Genomic DNA, 23,806 nt, shown 5'->3' on the forward strand with positions numbered 1-23,806 from the left:
TTTGGTAAAGAGAAGAAGGTTGGAGTGAAGCAAAAAATAACAAATTCTTCTAAGTATTACTAGTACTTTTAAACAAACAATTACTTGCAATACATTTTTTAATAGCATCTTAAGAAATGGAATATATACAAATAACTAAAATTGTCACCAAAGGAAGAAACATTTTTAAAAATGTTGATGTCTTACTTGATAATACTTTAGATATATATTTTGAGAAGTCTAAAGTTATATGGTTCAATATTAATAATTTAATTGTAGAAGATATTGTCAGTGACATATATTTATTGTAATGGTTACATATGTGATATGAATAGATAGAAGTAGGTAAAAGTAGATTAATTTCATAATATCTTCTAGAAAAGCTTCCTAGAAGCTTCATAGACGCTGCTTTGACTTTACATATGTTTATACTTGATTGGTAGGTTAAAAACTTCGTCAAGAAAACCACATGCCATACATGTTGGTAGCTTACAAAACAAGCTAACTATGTGGTGCCCACATAGAAAACTTGCCTTGTAAGTTAAGATATGTATTGTGCAAAGTCAATATGTTTTTGGAGGTCTTATAGAATGTTGTCACATAGCTCCTATATAGATAGTATATATAGATGCAAGAGTGAAGCCTTCTTCACTCTTATCAACTCCTTTCTTACTTCTAATCTAGTTTCAAGGGTCTCTAGTTTTCTTGTCTTTTGGCAATAGCCATTCCAATTTCTTTCTTAATATACATATTTAGTTATTTCTATTTTGTTATCTTTCTTCAAAAAAAGTCTCACTTTTTTATTTGTTTTTATCAATTTCTTGTCCTTGATAGACTGACAAGAATGCACCTATAATATCAGAGCTTTATCTAATCTTGATTAATAGTGGATTACCCCTTTCTCTTGATAAGACATAAGCGTGTTAGAAGTTGCGGATTACCTTCTTCTAAACTGATATTGTTCTTAGTATTTTCTTTGTTCTCAAATCCTCTCTTCTATTTGTTTTGAGTGATATTAGACATCTTTTCTTTTCCTAAGTGTTATCATGGTAGAACTTGTTGAAATGAAGAGTATAATGGCACAAATGCAAGAACAATTGAGGGAGTTAATGCTTGCAATGCATCAACTCAATTTACCACCATAAGAAGCAACAAGTTTGGCAAGAGTGAAGATATAGAAATGATTGGAGCTGCTTCAACATCTCCACCAAATCATGTTCCTTCTCCTATGGTGGAACACCCTTCCAGTGTTTGAAAACCAAGAATTTCCCTACCTGAGAAGTTTGATGGCACCAGATCAAAGTTTAAAGGATTTATCAATCAAGTATAACTTTTGATTGAACTTCAATCCCAAAGCTATCCAACTCCTGAATCATAAGTTAGATTCATTGATACGCTTCTTTCTAGTTTAACATTATCATAGTTTTTATCTTTTCTTGAATGACGAGATCCAATATTGGATAATTTGGAGGCTTTTTTGGGAGAGTTTCGATCCATGTATGGAGAACATGATACAATTCGTGTTGCAACCAACAAGATCCATATTTTATGACAAGATAATCGATTAGTAACATTGTATGCTTCACAGTTTTAACAACTTATAACTAATATCAAGTAGGATGATACTGCACTTGTTAGCCAATTTCTCTATAGATTACAATATAAGATAAAAAAAATTAATGCTCAACTTATCTGATCTTCAAACATTGAGTTAAGCAATTGACTTTGTTGTGAAGTGCGACAATCAGCTTTTTGAATTCCGATCTGAGAATTATACAAGTGCACCTCAACGTTACTATAATTCAATGGCAACACCAATATTTCTTCAATGCATATATTTGGAAGTAGAAGATATGCAAATTGATATAATATGTTTCAAATCTCTTACTGAGCAAGAAAAGACTCATCATTGTCAAGAAGGATTGTACTTATATTGTGGAGAACCTAAGCATATTGCTCAACATTGCTCAAAGAAGCGACGCAACCACAAAATGAGGAGTACGGCCATCAAAGAAGATAGTATGTCAAAAAACGAGTTTGTTTAGCTATAATAAGGACCGTGCAGATGGAACCTTATACAACACCTAATGAAGGTCCTATTCTCTCCTCAAAATCCTCTTCATGTTTTACAATAAATGTTATTTTAGGACCTAAACATCACAAAGCCTCTATTTTGTTAGATTCAGGAGCCTCAGCATGTTTCTTAGATGAAAAATTTGCTAAAAGATATAGCATACTTCTAGTGAAGAAAACTAAACATGTTCATGTATTAGTCATAGATGGTCGTGCATTATCTTCAATAGATATTACTCATGAAATCCTTCCTATAGAAGTAGCAACTAATGGTCATAGTAGCTTTGTAATATTTAATATCATTAGATCTCCCTCTAATCTAGTCATTTTAGGTTTATCATGGCTAAAAAAATATAACCCTAAAATAGATTGGATTTTTCATAGTCTTGACTTTTCTAAAAGTATAACTAAGAGCATAGTTAATCAAGTAAAAAGTTATAAGCTTAATACAATTAAATCTGTATTTGTAGGTACAAGAGCTTTCTTACATGCTACAAAAGAAGGATCACTTTGTATCATTTATATTACACTTATTTCTATTGATAGAAAGACTTTAAGTGGCATTCTAAGCCAATATCAAGATTTTTAAGATATATTTGAGAAGAAGAATGTGGATACTCTTCTGGAATATCGTTCCTATGACTGTTCAATTGACCTTCAAAAAGGAGTACAACTGCCATTTGGACCAATCTATAGTTTATCACAAAATGAGTTGGCTGAACTCAAAGAGTATATTGAAGAGAATCTGGCCAAGAACTTCATACGCCATTCCAAATCTCTAGCACAAGCTTCAATTTTATTTGTAAAGAAAAAAGATGGATCATTGCAGATGTGTATCGATTATCGAGGACTCAACAAAATCACCATCAAGAATAAATATCCACTACCTTTAATATCTGAACTCCTTGATCACTTTAATTAAGCTAAGATCTATACAAAAATAGATCTATGATGAGCATACAATCTGATACACATCAAAGAAGGAGATGAATGGAAGATTGTATTTCAAACAAGGTATGGACATTTCGAACATAATATCATGCCTTTTGGACTTATAAATGCACCAATAGCATTCCAACATCTAATAAATTATATATATTGGGAGTTTTTAGATAATTTTATTGTCTATCACCTAGATGACATCTTAATCTATTTTAAGAATACAGAAGAATATGAACTTCATGTTTGTCATGTATTACAAAAATTAAGAGATTCAGGACTTTATGCCAAGATAAAAAAGTATATATTTCATACTACTCAAGTCAACTTCTTAGGATACATCTTTTCAAATGATGGACTTATGATGGATTCTAAGAAAGTTCAAGCTATTATAGATTGGAAGATCCCAAAAATGGTAAGAGATGTCCAATGTTTTTTAAAATTTTCCAACTACTATCAGATCTTCATGATAGAATTCTCTCAAGTTGTAGCTCTAATTATACATTTGACTTGTAAAGAAAAACTTCAATGGAATCAAGAAGTGGAAGTAGCATTTGAAACTTTGAAGACAACCTTTATTTTTGCACCAATCTTGTATTATGTCAATTTTTCTAAGTCATTTTTTATGGAAACAAATACATCAGACTTTACTTTGGGTGCAGTATTGTCACAAATAGGAACAAATGATAAACTTTACTCAATAGCTTTTCATTCTAGAAAATTTTTAGTAACCAAGATCAACTACAAGATCCATGACAAAGAATTTTTTGTAATCATAGATTCATTTTAAGAATGGCGCCATTATCTAGAAGGTGCTCTTAGTTTAGTCACCGTTGTCAAGATAGAGAGAGTTTGCTTCAAGAAAGCACTGGGCTTTTGGCTACCACTAAATACTCAATCAAGTCTATGATATAAAAAACCAATTTTATACATATAATATTTCCCGTCCTTAGGCAATTATATCAAAACACAAGGCCAAGTACCAAGAAAACATCCAAATGTATGATAAAGATCTTAAAACCTTATATATCCTTACAAGAGATGTTTTCCGAACTTCAACAATTTATATGTCACGATCAGACTATCCAAATAATCCTAAATTTTACATAAAGTACTGATATGCTTTCAAAAACTACCACAAAAAAAATTCAACTGTAAATTCATTACGGATCTTGAGATATCATCAAAATCCTAACAATAGCTTTAAACCCTAGCTTACATATATCCACGTGCTAATTTATTTATATCTAACAAAATAAGTACTTAAATACCATGAAACTTTGATCTATAGCTTTTCAACTTAATAATTCACACTTATGGAAATTTTGAGCCAAAAATTCGTCTAGAAACTCAAGATATGGCTCCAACCATTACTATTAACAAAATGACTCACTTACTGCCTTTGAATTACATGTGCTGTCTTCAATGTCCTATAACACCTTCATTCAGACTTAGAATTCATCAAAAAATATATGTAAAATATAGCCAAGAAAGTTTTCTCTCCAATTCCACTTGCCGATCTTTCATTGCTTTCTATACGCATATGTTATGCTTCAAAGAATGACAATAGGTACAAATTTGATACCTTAACTTTGAACACCTATATCTCCTTCACAAAAACTCCAAATCATACAAAATCTTTATCCAAATTATACCTAAAATCCTGAACTTGTTGATCTTAGCCTTCAAAGCTCAAATGATCTCGAAAAAAAAAACCCTAATCCCTCATAAGGCCTCCAATAGTCTCTTTGAAGCCCATTAGGCATGGCTTTCAACCAATAGGAACGAAGTTTTTCATTCCTTGCCTTCATCCAACCATGCATTGCTTTCATCCTTCCTAATAAGCCTCCTACGAGTTAAGAATTTCTTGTTTAGGCTCTAATCTCTTCTCAAGACTCCATACTAAACATTTAGGTTCTATAATATTTTTTTGAAATGTTATAACTAAAAAGATTAACTCAAAATAAAGTTTCTTAAATCCACTCTCTTTAAATTAATCTATTTAACCATTCTAACATACACCAAGACTTATAAACATATTATATGTTCTAATTAATTTTTACATACTATAAGCTTTTACAGTATGACACTGTATATACAGATCATAAGAACCTTAAATATTTTATGTCAACATGTATTTTGAAACGTTGCCAAGTCTGTTGGAGTATGTCTTTGTCAAGATTTGAATTCAAGAGCTTTTATCGACTAAAAAAATAAAAAAGTTTATCAGATGTACTCTCTAAACGATCTTACTTTGTACGAAAGGAAGGAGATGCTGCTTTTCATCAGCAACAGATAATTTTCTTGAAGCTAAAGCATCTTCATCTTTGAGGAATGAAATCAGCACTAACTGTTGATTCAACTTTTATTAAGCAAGTTCAATCAAGTATGTCTTCTGATCCTCTTATTCATGATATTAAAAAAAATCCTTCAAAGTCTCATGATACTTCCAAGTTTGATTTAAGAACAATCTACTATATTTTGAGGGATGCCTATATGTTCTGAAAGGTGAAGCTTGATTACGTATTCTTCAAGCTTGTCATGACTTTCTAATAGCAAGATATTTTGGATACAATAAAACTTTGGAACTAATATCTTGGGATTTTTGATGGCCCCAAATGTGGAAGGCACTCAAAGATTTTGTATAATCTTGTGATATTCGCTTAAGATTAAATACTCCTTGTCATCGACCTTATGGACTTCTTCAACCATTATCCATTCCAAAACTACCATGGCCTTCTGTTTCTATGGATTTCATCACGGATCTGCCAATCTCAAGTTCTTATGGCTCTATATTTGTCATAGTAGATCATTTTACTAAGATGGCACATTTTGTACTATGTACAAAAACTATCACAAGTGAAGAAACAACTAAGTTCTTTCTTGACAATATCTATTGCTATCATGGATTATCCAAAGATATTATATCAAATAAGGGAACTTAGTTTATATCAAGATTTTGGCAGATTCTTTTTAAGATTCTAAAAATAGATATAAAACTATCCTTGATATTCCATCTTCAAACTAATGGACAAAAAAAGTATGTTAATCAAGTTTTGGAGTGGTATTTAAGATGTACCATCAACTACCAACAAGATGATTGGACAACTCTTTTATCATTGGCAGAGTTTGCTTATAATAATATGGTACATTTTTCTATAAAATAAATACCTTTCTTTGCCAATTATGGTTATCATCCATGACTTGAAACTTTTGGCTTTTTAAAAGCTCATAATCCTATGGCGAAAGATTTGGCAAATCATTTGTGAGAGTTATATGCAACAATAAAGGTGTAGTTAAAAGAAGCTTAAAAAGAATAAAAGATCAATGCAGATGTCTATTAAAAGAAACAACCAGCATTTCACATTGATGACAAGGTATGGTTATTTTGTCGCAATATCAAGACCACTCATTGTTGTGATAAGTTAGACTATCAAAGGCTTAGACCATTTTCTATTTCTACACAAATCAATCCAATTGCATATCATTTATATCTATGAGAGTCAATGAAAATCCATCTAGTATTCAACATATCTTTTCTTGAACCATACAAGATAGTGGACATACCAAGAAGAAAAGCTCCACCTCTTCCTATAGAAGTGGACAATAATGAAGAGTTCAAAGTAGAAGAAGTCCTAGATTCAAGGCGGTGCTAAAATAAATTGGAATATCTTGTCGATTAACTTAGATATGATATTAGTGAACATACATCGGAGCCAATAAAGAATCTTACAAATGCAGCAAAGGTGGTGGAGGCTTTTCATTGATGACATCCATCAAAATCAAGATAAAAATCTTCTTTATAAAAGAAACAAGATTTAGGAAAGATAATATTATACTTTCAATTCTTGTTTGTAGATTCTTTGTTGTCATGATATTGGAGAAATGGAGAACCAATAACTAGTGAATTTGACTAAAGAGCCTTCATTTACTGACCTGCCAGATGAGACATTACAATTGTCACAACCTTCAAGACGACGCAATCGAGATGAAGATCCTCAAGAATAATATGTTCTTCATCAAATAGATGGCAAGATACAACGCATTTGATATCATGACCATTAAAAAGAACTCCCAATGTTTGGTGATTTTATTAGAGGTAGGAACAACTCCTAGTAATGTTCCAAATGTTTTATTTCAAAGAAATTTTGAAGGCCTCAACAAAGATCAAATAACTGGATAGTCTTTCCGTTGTCGTATTACGTGCTTTTTTGCTCGAGAACGCGCCGAGCGTCTGGCTGTAGAAGGTAGTATGGAGATTCGCTAATATTCAAACAGTCTATCGATTTTTGACTGTTGGAATATAAACAACTGCAAGAATACACTGTAAATCTATACGGATGCCCTTCGACTGCTCGCTGAAGTCCTTTTTGTTCCAGCCGGTAGGTCTCTAGATGTTACAGAGAACCCCGAATAATCCAAACTACTAATCTTCGATACTGCTTTATACTCACGATCTTGTATCTACTGACTATCTTGTTAGATTAACCCGATAAATTTCATTCACTCCGCATACTCAATCCTATAGACATCCTTTTAATTCTTCATTACAGGCGTAACTCGATTTCACAAAACAGTCAAGAGTAATCAAATCACTTCATTAAAAATCCCGATTCACCATTACAACACTGACTTTAACAACAATTGCCTTAGTCTTCCCAAAACCCTATGAAGAAAAAAAACCCAATTCACTATCTTTTTTCCCCGCCCGAAGCATGAAGCTAGCTCTCTGATCCTTCTCTAAAACTTCCCCAAAAACTTTTTCTCCCCTCTCATTTCTTAACCTTAATTCTGAATTTCTTCAATCTTCCATCTTGGATCCGAAATTGGCTCCCGCCATCAGAGCTTCGATCTGAAATTGGCTCTTGCCGTCAGTGCTTTCTCCTCCGTTTTTACCTTTAAGAGATCCTTTTACTGAAAGGACGTTCTCGAAACGGCACAAAGGACGGAACAGCCTGAAACGGAATCAGAGCCCCGTAATTGGGACCACATTGAGTCGCCCGACTAATTCAGGTCTCATATTGGGTAAGAGTCCAGTAGTAAGATTTGGATGTTCCCGTAATTAGATCAAATTGGTCCTTCGCGTCAGATTGGCTCAAGCCCGTAGTAAGACCTGGATTTTCTCGTAATTAGACTGCATTGGGTTGCCCGACCGATTCAGGTCTCATATTGGGTAAGAGGATCTGGATTGGATATCTTGAAATTGGATCCAATTGGCTCTTCGAACGAGGCTCACTCGTCGTTGAATTGGTCCTTTCCCTTTTTTACCGACTCCCGTTATTGGAATCGAACGGAGTATTTCAATATGCCTCGGCTGACTGTAACGGGGTGACTGACCCTGGCCTCCCAATATTTGTACTGGAATTGGTCGTTGCCTACAATATTCGAGGTAAATAAATATTAATAAAAGTCCCCTTTCTTTATATTTTCACGGTATACTCGTGTTACAATACGACATCTACCCCCTCTGAACCTGTGCATCCTCCGGTATGCACCAATTTACCCAATTTCTGTTTGAATTAGAATATATCCTCTATGTCTTTGTCCAGTTTGTCTTTGTCACCTTCATTATCCAAATCACTTTCATCTTCTTATTGCGGAATCTCTATATCTTCATTAAGGTCTTCCATATTTATCTCCGCATGTCTTCGTTTAAATATTTTTACTCGCTTCCCTGCAATTGGTATTTTCAATTTTGTACCATCTAACTCCCGTAATGAGTAAGTCGTATTATCATGAACAGTTGTTACTACATATGGTCTAAACCAACGTTTTGAAAATTTCTGCAAAGTACTATGTTGATTATCCAGACTATTGTCATAAACAAGTATCCACTCACCTTCCTCGATTGCTTTAGGTCTCAATCGATGTTGCTTATCGAATCGCGCCTTGTTTTGTAACCTTGCTCTTTTTAACCTTTCCAATGCTATTTGCACATCTTCCGATCTTTGCTCCAATTGTCGAATCCTAACAGCCAGAAGTTCTTCTCTTGTCAATCCATCTTTCCATGGTAGCATACTCCAAGTAAGTACCTTTTCTTCAATTGGCATAATTGGTTTTCGACCTGTCATAAGTTCTACTAGCATATATCCTATCACCGAACTATGTGTTCTTCGATCAGTTGATAATGCAAATGACAAAAGCCGTGGCCACTCTCTAACTTTCCCATTACAAGTTTTAACCAATGCTTTCACAATCGGTAGGTGACCGCGTTCGCTTTTTGCATTCCCTTCCGGATTATAAGCAGTAGTCAGTGATAGTTTAACTCCACATCTTTCAAAGAACTTACGAGCTTCTTGTCCATTTAATTCTCTACGATCTGCAGTGATTTTTCCTATGCATCTGTAGCGGCAAATGACATCTTCAAGCAAAAATCTACAAATCTCCTCTGTAGATTTTGTCCTCAATGCTCTTCCTTCTACTTGATTTGATAAATCTTCACGAGCTAAAACCAAATATCTCATCTGCCATAACCCAACTGGCATAATAACCAAATCAACAACCCATTTAAAATGAATAGTCAGAGGATGCATAGGATGAAAACCATCTCGATGTCGGATATTAGAATACGATTGACAGATTTCACATGACTCTACAAATGAGAGCACATCTCGATACATATTTTTCCACCAATATCGTTCCTTGAGTTTAGCAAAAGTAACCCAGATTCCTCTATGCCCTGCCCATAAACTATCATGAAACTCTTTTAATAATTTTAGTTTTTCTTCCTTTATACCTATCACTTGTTGTGGCATCCCAATTCCTTTCTTCGGTCTCTTCCATAAGAATCCATCTCGAAGTAAAAATCCATATGCTTTTTTTCTTATTTATTTGAATTTTTTTGTAGACCAATTTCCCTGCTTAGTCAAGGTATTCAATTAATGACCAATATCCTATAATTCTCCTTCATAAGATTCTTCAAGAAATAGCTTGTCTTCTCTGTTGAGATTTGATATTGAATAGAATTTCAATCCAATGTCATCAATATCTTCAACCATTTTGTCCTCCCTCTCGTATCTTGCTCGAGATAGCATGTCTGCTACTAAATTATCCTTCCCAATAATATGCTTAAATTTCAGATTTTGTGACTTAATATAAGCAATCCATCTCAACATTGCAATATCTGGCGTTGAACAGTTAGTAATCATTCTAAGCAATGGCAAGCAATCTGTTTCAATTACTACTACTGCCCCAATCAAATAGTCCTTTTCAGCTTTCATAGCCAAAATAACTCTCCAAAGTTCTCTTTTGACCTGCAAATATGCACGTTGACAAATACTTAAAACTTTAGCTCCAAATTAAACTGCAAATCTATTCCCATTTGAATCATCTTGACCCACAGCCCATCCAATGGCAATTGGACTAGCGTCCACAGTAAGAATCACTGGTCTATTGCACTTATAATCAACCTTCCTCAATATTAGAAATGATATCAATAATTTCTTCAATCTTTGCATTGCCTGAATATGCCTTTCTTCCCATTTAAATCGGTAACCCTTGCATAACAGTTCATATAATGGATCCGCTATGTGAGCATAATGAGGGATCCAGATTCGATAAAATATACATGCACCTAAAAACCTGCGAACCTCTGTTAAAGAATCACAATCCTCTTTCATCCTTCTAATTGCATCAACTTTAGTCGGATCTGGTTTTCTTCCGTAAGATCCACATAAATGTCCAACAATCACAACCTCTCGTACTCCAAATATGGACTTCATATCCAATAATGTAAGATGAACTTTTCCAAGCCGAATTAAAATCTTTTCACAATCTTGTTTATGATCAACAACATATTTGTGACACCCCCTCTTATTTAAAGTTTCATCCTTGTCTCCTTCTCTGCACCTTTTTATAGGAACATCATCCAGAACAGGCATAGTCTTTTCTAGAATAAAATCTCTCAATACCTTATTCATCCCATTCATCATATGCGCAACTGAGTTGGTCGCGCCTTGAGGAAGAGTGCACATTCTAACCAATCCAAGTGGTGTCCTCATTGTGTCATATCTCTACTTCCTTCGGCAAGTTGAAATTGATCATAACCTGAATACAAGTCACCCATTGAATAGATCGCCCTTCCTGCAAACGCCTCAGCAAATTCATCCACAATAGGTCCAATTCCTGCATTCCTGACAGTTACTACATTCACCGGTTGCATATCTTGAATAAACCGTAGTGACCCATTCTTCTTAGGTACCGTAAACCATTGACTAGAATACGGCACAAACGAGGGTTTCAATATTTTTATCTTTATCTTTTATTTTAATAGTTCCACCAATTTAGGTAAATGTGCCCTTGGTACTAGAATCGGTCTTAGATTCCAAGGTACATGTGGTACAGTGAAGATAACCATAGGTGTTATAATATTCGGATCCACACACCCAATTTCATGAGATTCGAAAGCAAACGATCTACCTTGTTTAGCCAACATCTTTTTGAAGCAAGTAATTTCCACCGGCAATAAAGAACCATCAGAACCAATCTTCAATTCTTCAAAAGTCTCTTTAGTAAACTGATGTCCAATACTCATTGGATCTCTTAAACTTGCTTCTTTTGATGCTTCTCCCATTTGTTCTTTAGAATCTTCTGGCAATGGTCCGGCAACAAGCTTTACCTTCTTATCTGCCGTTTTATATCTCGTCTCTACAGTGACTTCTGGTGCTTGAAAAGATTCAAGTATGGTATAAACCTCTCCTGAATGAATCTCAACAATCTTATCATTATCCCCTTACCCAATAGATGTAATCAATTCCAATGAATCTTCTAGTCCATTTTCTTCATAAATACCTAAAATCCTCTCATCATCTTGCAATGTACCTTACTTGCATAATTGTCCTTCAATATTATATAATCTTTTTCTTTCTTTTCTTTTAAAATCATCAACTTTCTTATACATAATATTTCCATTCTCCAATATACCAATAAAACTCACATCAAAGGCACCTTCATCTCGCGAGAGTACCTCCTCTTTTGTACCTCCATAATCTCGCTTTACAATGGTACCTCCCCAAAATCCTTAAATTCTTCAACAATCTTTGGCAATGGTTTCTCCCTCAACCTATCTCGATTCCGTTCATGGTTAGGAAGTACTGTTAGAAATTGTACAGCTTTCCTCCCATCTTTGTTACGTACCCTTGCATAAGCAAAACCATCGTCAAGTACTTTTGTTTCCATCCGTGTTGCTGTAATATAAGGTTATCCTAAAATCAACAGATAAGACGCTGTATCTTGAACAAAGAAATGTTGCTCCATCGCAACATTCCCAATCCAAATTTTGACATCTGGACAAGCTCCATATAATTCACCCCATGTGTTATTAGCTGCTCATATTGCCCATCCATGTTCCATATCAATTGGCCATTTTGGCTTCTTATAAAGATCTTTAGACATGAGATTTATTTCAGAACCATAGTCGACTAAAGCAACAATTGGTTCTTCTATATCTCCTACTTTCACCAATACCTCAGTAGTTGCCCTTGTCCAATGCTTTCGAGTATAATGGCTCAAAGTTTCCATTTCTTTATCACTATAATCTTCAAAATGTACTCGTTGATTATACCCATTCTTTTTATTTGTTGGTTGCTTGTAACCAATATCAACCTCTTCTTCATCTTTATATATTCTTGCATCAATAGCATGACTCATTCCAGTTTCGTCCATTAATTACCTCTTTCGCTTAATGCTGTCAATGATAACATCATGAAACTCCTTCTTTGCAATTCCCAAGACTTCTTTCAATGTGAATTCCATCTTAGAGTTTAATATACGTTCTTCCAATACCCCTTTCAAATTTGTTGCCGCTTCAATGTCAGAAAGTAGCTTATAAGCAATTGATTTGCCCTTATCATTTGTCTCCTTTGTTTTTTCTTCCAATGATGCTGAGGTATCTTTTACGGGTAATTCTTGTGAAGCTGCCTCTTGAGCCTTGTCTCCTCAAGTTTGCCTCTTAGAAGAATTTCCTTCTCTCGTATCATCAAAATTTCCTCGTCTCTTTTCTTCCATCAAAGCTTCATGTTGGCTCTTAGCAATATATGTATGAACTGAAAGAGACTCAACAGGATCCTCCCAACCTATTGCACCTCGTATTGTAGCTGCAGTCCTCAATAACGCTTCTTGAGGTAATTTCCCTTTTTGCATTGTAGAAACGGCAGAAGCCCAAAACTCACTAGTTTCCGTACTTCCACTAAGGTCATCATCTACTCTAGTACTATAACTTGCACTTTCTCGTGCTGTTGTTTCATACTCTTTTAAGTAATCTTGAACCAATGCTCTCATTCCTCCCTTGCCAAAATTGGTTTGAAGAAGATCCTCCCTATCTTTTAATGCTATCTTCCCATCTTTTCAGTAAATAATTCCTTGCCGTATCATATTATTAAATTCATTGCAATTTTTCCTAGTGTGTGAAGCGTCATCACACCAAATGCATCTTTGTACATATCCTTGTTTTGAAACATTCTTCGAATTGTTTGTAGAAGTATTCTCTTCTAGTCTTGCCAATTCGATTTGAAGATCTCGCATTCCTCGTATAATTTCTTCCATCCCCATATCTGCTTTCTTTGATAAGAATGTCGAAGGTTGAACTGTAGGCATTTTTGGTGGTGTTGTACGTATTGGAGCTTTGGGTGCTTGTACTATTTTCGGAATATTGCTCCTAGTCTTCCTCCTTTCTCTTTTTGTAAGCAACCCCACCGCATCTTCAATGTTCTTCTACTTTGTTGTCAATACTTTATCTTCTTCTTTGTCTTCAAGAAGGAGTTCCAATTTCCCTTGTAATTCTCCATCAACAGCTTGAAGAAATAGATCAACTTTGTTCGGCTCCAATGTCAATTTTTCTACCTTCGACAATTGAGAGTACTGCCTCTCAAATTCCCTTAGTAGCTCTGTTGCTTGCAAATTCTTATTAGGCCGTTCAATCCATTCCAGAAACAGCTTCTTAGTAACGGGATCAGCATCTTCCAAGAAAAATTCGTCTTTCAATGCATGTGAAAAAATCTCCCATGAATTTTCATAACGATCCGTAATCGATGTAATATGGTCTCTTATCTCCGGTATCGTGGCAAGTCCAAATAATTCAACCATTTTCTTCTCTGAGACCCGATTTAATTCCATTTCACGAACATAACATCTTGAATACCTTGAAATATTCCTCCCATCAAATTGATCAATTTTATTGACCACTGCTTGCAATGCTTTGGTTGCCAAAGTTTCCTTTCGATCATTGCTTTGTTGTTGCTGCACTGATAATGAGAAGGCTTGAAACATACTAGCAATAGATGGATCCATGTGCATACCTTGTACTTTAGAAGAACCCCCACCAGAAACTCCTGCCAAAAATCCTTCAAAAATTTTATTTTCGTTTTCCAAAAATAAAAATAAATTCAAACGAAACCCAATACCTTCCACCTCAAACTTTCATGTCGGGTTCACTACTTATGTCATTTTACGTGCTTTCCTGCTCGAGAACGTGTCGGGCGTCTAGCTGTAGAAGGTAGTATGGAGATTCGCTAATATTCAAACAGTCTATCGATTTTTGACTGTTGGAATATAAACAACTGCAAGGATACACTGTAAATCTATACGGATGCCCTTCGACTGCTCGCTGAAGTCCTTTTTGTTCCAGCCGGTAGGTCTCTAGACGTTACAGAGAATCCCAAATAATCCAAACTACTAATCTTCGATACTGCTTTATACTCACGATCTTGTATCTACTGACTGTCTTGTTAGATTAATCCGATAAATTTCATTCACTCCGCATACTCAATCCTATAGACACCCTTTTAATTCTTCATCACTGACGTAACTCGATTTCACAAAACAGTCAAGAGTAATCAAATCACTTCATTAAAAATCCCGATTCACTATTACAACACTGACTTTAGCAACAATTGCCTCAGTCTTCCCAAAACCCTATGAAGAAAAAAAACCCAATTCACTATCTTTTTTCCCCGCCCGAAGCATGAAGCTAGCTCTCTGATCCTTCTCTAAAACTTCCCCAAAAACTTTTTCTCCCCTCTCATTTCTTAATCTTAATTCTGAATTTCTTCAATCTTCCATCTTGGATCCGAAATTGGCTCCCGCCATCAGAGCTTCGATCTCAAATTGGCTCTTGCCGTCAGAGCTTTCTCCTCCGTTTTTACCTTTAAGAGATCCTTTTATTGAAAGGACGTTCCCGGAACGGCATAAAGGACGAAACAGCCTGAAACGGAATCAGAGCCCCATAATCGGGACCACATTGAGTCGCTCGACTAATTCAGGTCTCATATTGGATAAGAGTCCAGTAGTAAGACCCGGATGTTCCCGTAATTAGATCAAATTGGTCCTTCGCGTCAGATTGGCTCAGGCCCGTAGTAAGACCTGGATTTTCCCATAATTAGACTGTATTGGGTTGCCCGACCAATTCAGGTCTCATATTGGGTAAGAGGATCTGGATTGGATATCTTGAAATTGGATCCAATTGGCTCTTTGAACGAGGCTCACCCGTCGTTGAATTGGTCCTTTCCCTTTTTTGCCGACTCCCGTTATTGGAATCGAACGGAGCATTTCAGTATGCCCCGGCTGACTGTAACGGGGTGACTGACCCTGGCCTCCCAGTATTTGTACTGGAATTGGTCGTTGCTCCCAATATTCGAGGTAAATAAATATTAATAAAAGTCCCCTTTCTTTATATTTTCACGGTATACTTGTGTTACAACACGACACCGCCTTGGTATGGAACACTATCAATAGTTGAAAGGCCCTATCAATCATCTTCGAAGAGTACAAAGATCAGAGTATGTAGCAAATATAATTTGCCACATCTTAGACTTCCTTGACATGTGATCATTGCTCCTCGTAGAACTCGTCCCTAGAAGGTGGGATAATGTTATGGACATATATTTATTATAATAGTTATCTAGGTGATATGAATAGATAGAAGTATGTAAAAATAGATTAATTTCATAATATCTTCTAGAAAAGCTTTCTGGAAGCTTCATAGATGCTACTTTGAGTTTACATGTGTTTATACTTGATTAGTAGGTTAGAAACTTAGTCAACAAGTTAACCACGTGCCATACATGTTGGTAGCTTGCAGAACAGGGTAATTATGTGGCACTGACATAGAAAACTTGCCATGCAAGTTAAGATACATGTTGTGTAAAGTTAAAATATTTTTGAAGGTCCTATAAAACATCGCCACATAACTCCTAGATAGATAGTATATATATTATACTATTAAAAAAGGTATTGATGAATCCCAATTTTGTTTGGAAAATAATTTTTTTATAGAAATTAAGACTTAAAAAAAATCTTTTTTCTTATAAAATATGTATTTCTTGCAATCTTTTTTTATTTTTACATTACATCACAAATAATTCAAATTACATAAGATAAAAATAGCCTTGATATATTCAATAATTGCAATAAAATCATTACCTCAAATTATCTATAAGTTATGTATATTATTATTCTTCAAATATTTTTAATAGTATTTGATATTGTTATTGACTTTTCAATTATAATAGATATATTCAGTCTTCATCGAATGTTTTATTTTGATATTCAAATCCAATTAGAAATCAAGGACATTGTATATATATACTTTTCATATATTGACCAATACACTAGAAAAAATAAGTTTTAAGCTCTAATTTAGTTTTTTGATGTGTTTTGCAATTATTGAAAAAAAAAATCTATTTAATTTATCTTTAAAAATGCTAATTCAATGACCAAAAATATTCAAGAGCTTAAAATATGTCTTAAGTAGTGTATGTCAAGGACATAATTTACAAAGAACCAAAAGATCAATACATTCTTATGTCACTAGAAAAGAATAGATAATTACTTAAAGATGGTATAACATTAAGATTAGAATGGCTATTTTTAAAGATAAAAAGACTAGAGACTCTTCAAATAAGACTAAAAATAATAATGTCATAGATACACTATATAAGACACTAAATAAGAAGTTGAATAGAAGAGTTTCAATAAGAAAGCTAACAAAAATTTGATTAAATCGGATAAGTATAAGATTAATATCAAGAAAAATGAATTAGAATTCCAAGAGATGTATTGCCAAGACTAATAATCTCCTTAGCTTTGATTCTAATATGTACTAGGTATTATGAAGTTTCTCAAAAAATTCTCATATTGTTTGAAAATGAAGCAATCTTAGGAAGCTTCTAAAGAAGTTTTTATATTGTTGAAAGATAAAATAAACTTAAAAAGCTTCTCGAGAAGTTCCTATATTGCTTAAAGATAAAGAAACCCTATGAAGTTTCTCAAATAATTTCCTTAATCTTCTTAGAATTTTCTAGAATTTGCTGAAATATTTTAGAAATTTCTAAAATTTGATAGAATATTTTTAAAATCTTCTTATTGGATGTCTATAATATCACTTTTTCTTTTAACTTTGAATTTCATTAAGAGTATTAGTTATATATTTGCAATAAAATGAACAAAGCTCAAGCACTATTTTTAATATTTTCTTATTTGAATTGACCATAGCATATGTGTTTTTTCCCTCAAAAAGGTCTAGTTTCATCTTGAGGATGATCTTGTAATGGTTTTAAGAGTTGGAACAATTGATTTAATAGTAGTAACAAAGAAAGCTCCAATTCTGGCTTTATTTTAAGATTTATGATCTAAAAATTTTCCAACTCAATATATTGGATCTCAAATTAGAGTCACTAAATTCTAAGGTTTCTATGAATAATAAGTGTTCTCTTTGTTATATCTATCCTAACAATAGCTTCATAAAGAAGTCATTCTAAAATAAGTTTAGATTTTTAAAGACAACATTAATAAAACTCTTATATCATTTGTGGCGTATTAATTAGATTTTGTGCTAGATCCTACATACTCTCATTGATATTGTAGTGATTCCAATAAATAAAATATTCCAACTTACTTTTTTTTTGTAAAAAATCAAAGATCTTTTCTACCTCATATTTCTCATGATTATTTATTTCAATGCAAGGTAATGATGGTTGTATTCTTTCTGAAATAGTTGATTTTTGAATAAGCTTCTAAAAAAAAAACATGAAAGTTTAGATTTACCTTCATAGATGTCAATAGTTCCAACTAGTAAGCTACTAGATTGATTTGTTTTTGAATATAAAATGGCCCTAATTTTTGGTAGTCCAACTTATTGCAAATTTCATTGGTCTTAATACTTTTTTGAAGAAGACATATTTTATCTCCAACTTGAAAAGCAAGGAATTTTTTTCTAAATTTATCTAAAGATATTTTATAATAATCTTGAGCTACTTGTAATTAGAGCTTCAAAGTTATTTAGAAATGTGAAAATTATTTTGTTAGATCTTTAGCTATTGGATTTTAATTCTTTGATGTACTTAATAAGCCAAGCTTTGGATAGTAATCATAATTGGCATAAAATTATACTTTTTGAGCCAAAGCATGAAGAATATTATTGTAAGCAAATTCTACTAAAGATAAATACAATTTTCAATCATTTTATTAATAATTGATGGTATATTGTAAGTATTGCTTCAAAACTTAATTAATTTGTTTTAATTGACTATTAGTTTGAGCGTAAAAGACAGAAAAAAGTTTGATATCTACCTCGAATAATTCAAAAATAGATTTTTAAGACTTTGAAATATATTGAGGTCCTTAATCAAAAATAATGTTATCAAGTAGACCATGATATCAATATATATTTTCAAAAAAGAACCTTATTGTTTCTTCTTCAATAATTTTGTTTTTACATAGGAAAAAATAAACCATCTTTGTAAGTTGATCTACAATAATATAAATAGCATCAAATATGATTCTTGAAGGTAAATCAATGATAAAATCCATTAATATTAAAAACTATGATTGCTTTGAAATTAGCAATCATTGTAGAAGTCTATAAAGACTATCACAAGAATTCTTTGATCTTCAACAAATATCACATTAGAGGACAAAGTCCTTTATGGTCTTTCACATTTGAGACTACTAAAAATCTTAAGAGATAAGCTCCAATTTTTTGTTAAATTCAAAATGCTCTGTAATTGAGAATTCTTGACAAGATTTAAGGAATGCAAAGTTACACTAATCTTTCTGAAATATATAAACAATCTTTACAATAAAAAAAATCTTCTATGAACTTGAACTTATTATTATCTATGCATGCAACCATAGAAATAACACAAAGATGAAATTATATTGGCTTCAAGAAAGTAATATATTGTTAATTAAATATTACTTCTTTGGCCTTTGGATTAACATGTAATCTCTTTAATAAAGTATTTGATAGTTTTTATTACTTCTTTGATCAATATATAATCATAAAATCAAAACAAAATAATGACATATTTCAAAGAGCATGTTGGTAATTCAAAAATTGAAGTAACATGAAATGTTCTAAATTTTTATGATTTATATATATAATCATAGGATATATAGTGCCTTCTAATAAGTGAAGCCATTCTTAGAAAGAGTCTACAATTGCAAAAAGGTCTTTTTTATAAATGTCATAATTAATTTTTATAACTAAAAACTTTCTAGAATAGAACACAAATAGGTAGAACTTTCCATCTTTTCTCATCTATAATAGTACAACTTCTAATGCAAAGTTAAAAGTATCAATCTCCAAATAGAAGGTCTTTGTAAAATTTGGATACATTAAGAATAGAGTTGTACTAAAATTTAAGTTTAAATCTTAAAAATCAATTTATATTTAAAATCTCTATTTAAAATTTTCTTTAGATATCAACTAAGTGAAGAGACCAGCAACTTGGGAGTAATTCTTAATGAACATGTAATTAAAATTAGCAAATCTAAGATAACATTGTACGTTTTATATTGTCTTTGAAGTTTTGACTTTGTTATAGCTTGAACTTTCTTTGGGTCTATCAATAAACCTTCATTAGATATAATATATTCAAAAAATTCTACTTTAGGATAATAAAATATATATTTTTTTTAATTTGGCATATAAAAGCTTTTAATTTGGCATATCTTATAACTTTTACAAGACTAATTTCACATATTCTTCATATTCTTCAGGAATCTCAGAGTAAATCAAGATAATAGATAACAAACTTATTTAAGAATTCTTTAAAAACATAATTCATCAAATGTTAGAATATAGCTAAAGCATTTGTCTATTCAAAGGCATGACAATATATTTAAAATATCTATATTTTATTCAAAATATTATCTTCTATTTATTTCTTTTTTTAATCCATATCAAATTATACACTCTACAAAGATCTATTTTAGTATAGATCTTAGCTTAATCAAATTGCTCCAAAAGCCTTGATATCAATGGTAGTAGATAATAATTTTTTAGTGTTGTTTTTTTGAAGGCACAGTAATCAATATACCTTTGCAAAGATCCATTGTTTTTCTTTATAGAAAATATTTGTGTACTTATTGGAGATTTGAAATCGCAAATAAAATTCTTTGCAATATTTTTATTAATATAATATTTTAATCTGGAAAGTTCTTTCTATGATAGATTATAAATTAGACCAAATGATAGTTGAGACTTTTCTTAAAGATCAATGGTATAATTATGCGATTGATGCTTTGACAATATGTCAATATTCTTCTTTTCAAAGACATTTTGAAACTATTTACATTACTTTGGAATAACTACTAGTGAACTTACTTCTTTATGACTTGAAATTGCATAAATGACAAATGGCATTTCCTTCTTAGCCTTCTTGATAAAAGCCCTTGCTCCAAAAAATAAGAGCTTTGTTGTTGATGACTTCTTTATAGATTTTGTTTGAAAGAACTCAATAAGATATTCAACCTTATGAAACCTCCAATCTATAGATATATTATATCTTTCTAATTAAAAACGTCCTAGTATGGTAGGATTGGATAGAGTTTTAATAATGTTAAATACTATTTTTTTATTATGATTCTTAAATGATATTTTTAGAAATATGGCCTTATGAGTAGCATTGCTTAAAAATAAAGGTCAATAATCTATTACTTTTATAAGTGTATATTTTGACTTTTATACTTAATTTTTTTTATAAAATTTGAAAAATGCTCTTGAATCTAATAAGGCATTTGTTTGAAGTTTTGATAGGTCAAGAAATAAAGGTATAATAAAACAATGAGCAAGTTGAGCAAAGAAAGAGAGACCTTGATGAATTTGATGTGTTGAAATGTCTAACTACATGGCTTGTATTGAGGTTGAGCCTCTTTGTTTTTCTAAATAATCACATTTTTTATTTTTAATTTTATGTTGTTTCTCTAGACAATTATTTAGTTTGTGGACTTCTTTACCATAATACAAGCATAGATCTTATTCAAATTGATGTTCTTTTTGTTTATTGTAAAAAGTTTGAATTGTATCACATCAATTTGCATATCCTTAATTCTAGAATATAGAAATAATGTATTTGTTGAAGTAACAAAGTAAAAATTTTCAATGCATTTTTTTATCAAATTCTACAAGCATTGATCTTGAAAATATTGAAATAATTAATTATCACACTTCACAACTTGGTTGATAGCTTCATTGAGTATTTAAAGATCTAACAGTAATAATAATAGGTCTTTTATATCATCCTTTAATTTCTAATAGAATTTTCTCATAAGAGCTTATTAATCCCAATTAATATCACAAGCTAATTGCTTAAAATCAGGTGCATAAACTAATACAAAGCATGACCCTTGACATAATAAGCAAATCTTTGTTGTTGCCTCTTGAGCCTTGTCAGGTTTTCCAAATGTTTCTACAAATACTTCTAAAAAAAGCTTCAATATTACTTAAGTTTAGAGTTCTCTTTTCAAATAAAAGAATAAATCAAAATAAAGATTAACTTGTAAGCAAGGTTTCAACTAAATCAACTTGCAATTCTTTTGTTGGATAGTACTTAAACTATAGAAAAGTTATCAATCAAATTTGGTTGAAAAATACTTGAAACTTAGAGCATGTGCTATCAAACTTTTTTAAAAGACTAATTTAGGATTCTTTATTTTCTTAAATAGGTAAATTTTTTTATAGAAGTACAAGTGCCATTGCCTCCTTGGATGTCAGAGCTTGAAAAAGAGATTGCATTAAAGGCTAAACTATTCCAAATCTCATATCATCATAGAATCTTACATCAAATTTGGACTCAAAAGACTCAATTATATTAACATCTTTACCTCTAGCCATCTTAAAAGGAAAAAAATAGGAATTTTTAAAAAATAATAATTAAAAAAGGATACTCGATTATCAAGAGAGCAAGCTTCATCAAAAAAATATGGAATATTTGATTACAAGTGGGTCATAAGAAGTATAATGTTGTCCAAATAAATTCAAATATAAAAAGTTAGATCAAAGATAGAATACAAATTTTAGATTAATTTCTTTCTTTGTACTAAGATGTACCTAATTTCTAACTCTAATCTCAAATCCAAACCTCTTTTTATTAAATTATCTATAAATTACTCATTATTCATTCGATTTAGAAAAAATTTAATTCATTGAATTTAATTCAAGCTACAAAATTCAAAAGGTCGAAGTTGACAAATAAATTTCAAAGAAATTAAGAGCCAAATTTTTTTAAAAAAAATGATTTAGCCACAATCCTCAAAATCTCCATTCAAAAATTAGCTTGAATCTTTTTCATCACAAATTTTCTTCTTATATGCAATAGCTTGTTAAAAAGCTAATATCAAGATCTATCTTCTATCAAAATTTCAATACAAAAAGATGAAAATATAGCAAATGGCTTGAAAAATCTCAAACCAATCTTGAACTTTGTCACCTAAAAATCCTAGCAACCTCCTTCGTACAAGTTTGTATGAATCTCCCTTATCATAGTTCTATTTCTTGTATGCTAAGGCTTATTGAAAATTTAGCAATAAGATCTACCTTCTTTCAAAATCTCAAGATAAAGAAAAAAAAAATGCAATAAATGGCATAAAAAATCTCAAACTAGTCTTGAAATTTGCCATCTAAAAACTCTAGCAACTTCTTCCTTTTTGTTCTAAAAATTTGCTTGAATCTCTTCAATTACAACTCTATTTTTTAGGTCCTAAGGCTTGTCAAAAAACTAACAAGAAGATCTTTTTTTTTCTTAAAATTTAAAATAAAATAATAAAAATCCAATAAATGGTACAGAAAACTTCAAATTGGTTTTGAATCTTACTGCTAGAAAACACCAACAATGTCTTCCTATAAATTCACATGGATCTCTTTTTTCATGGCTATTTTTTTTGGGTGCTAAGGCTTATTAGAAATTTAACAATAAAATCAAACCTCTTTCAAAATCTTAAGACAAAAAAAAAAAAAAAAAAATCTAATAAATAGCATAAAAAATTCTAAATTGATTTTGAATCTTACTATCTAAAAATCCCAACAACCCTCCTCTCGCAAATTTTTATAAATCTCCCTTATCATAGTTCTTTTTCTTTTGAACTAAGGCTTGTTAAAAAGTTAACAAAAAGACCTAGTTTTTTTCAAAATCTCAACACAAAAAGATGAAAATATAATAAATGGCATAAAAAACCTCCAACTAGTCTTGAATCTCATTGCCTTAAAACTCTAGCAACCTCCCTTCCATATACTCTTATCCAAAAAATTCTAATTGAAGCTAAAAATCCCTCCTTCTTAACCTTCTTTCAATACCTACTTTAAACCACTATAAAGTCAGATATCTACTTTAAAAGACAAAACTCTCAAAGCTTAAATAATCCATTCAAGATAACAAATTCATATTTTAAATTACATTTAAATTTGTACATATATTAGCATTATATTTTTGTCTTATTTCTATAAATAAAACTAATTACAGTCTAAATATCTTTGATATACTTAAATTAAAAGCATCAAGATATTTTCTCCTTTCAAACTTGCACATATTGTAGTGTTTGC

Source organism: Physcomitrium patens, chromosome 7, assembly GCF_059467195.1.
Source record: "Physcomitrium patens ecotype Gransden chromosome 7, ASM5946719v1, whole genome shotgun sequence".
Lineage (NCBI taxonomy): Eukaryota > Viridiplantae > Streptophyta > Bryopsida > Funariales > Funariaceae > Physcomitrium > Physcomitrium patens.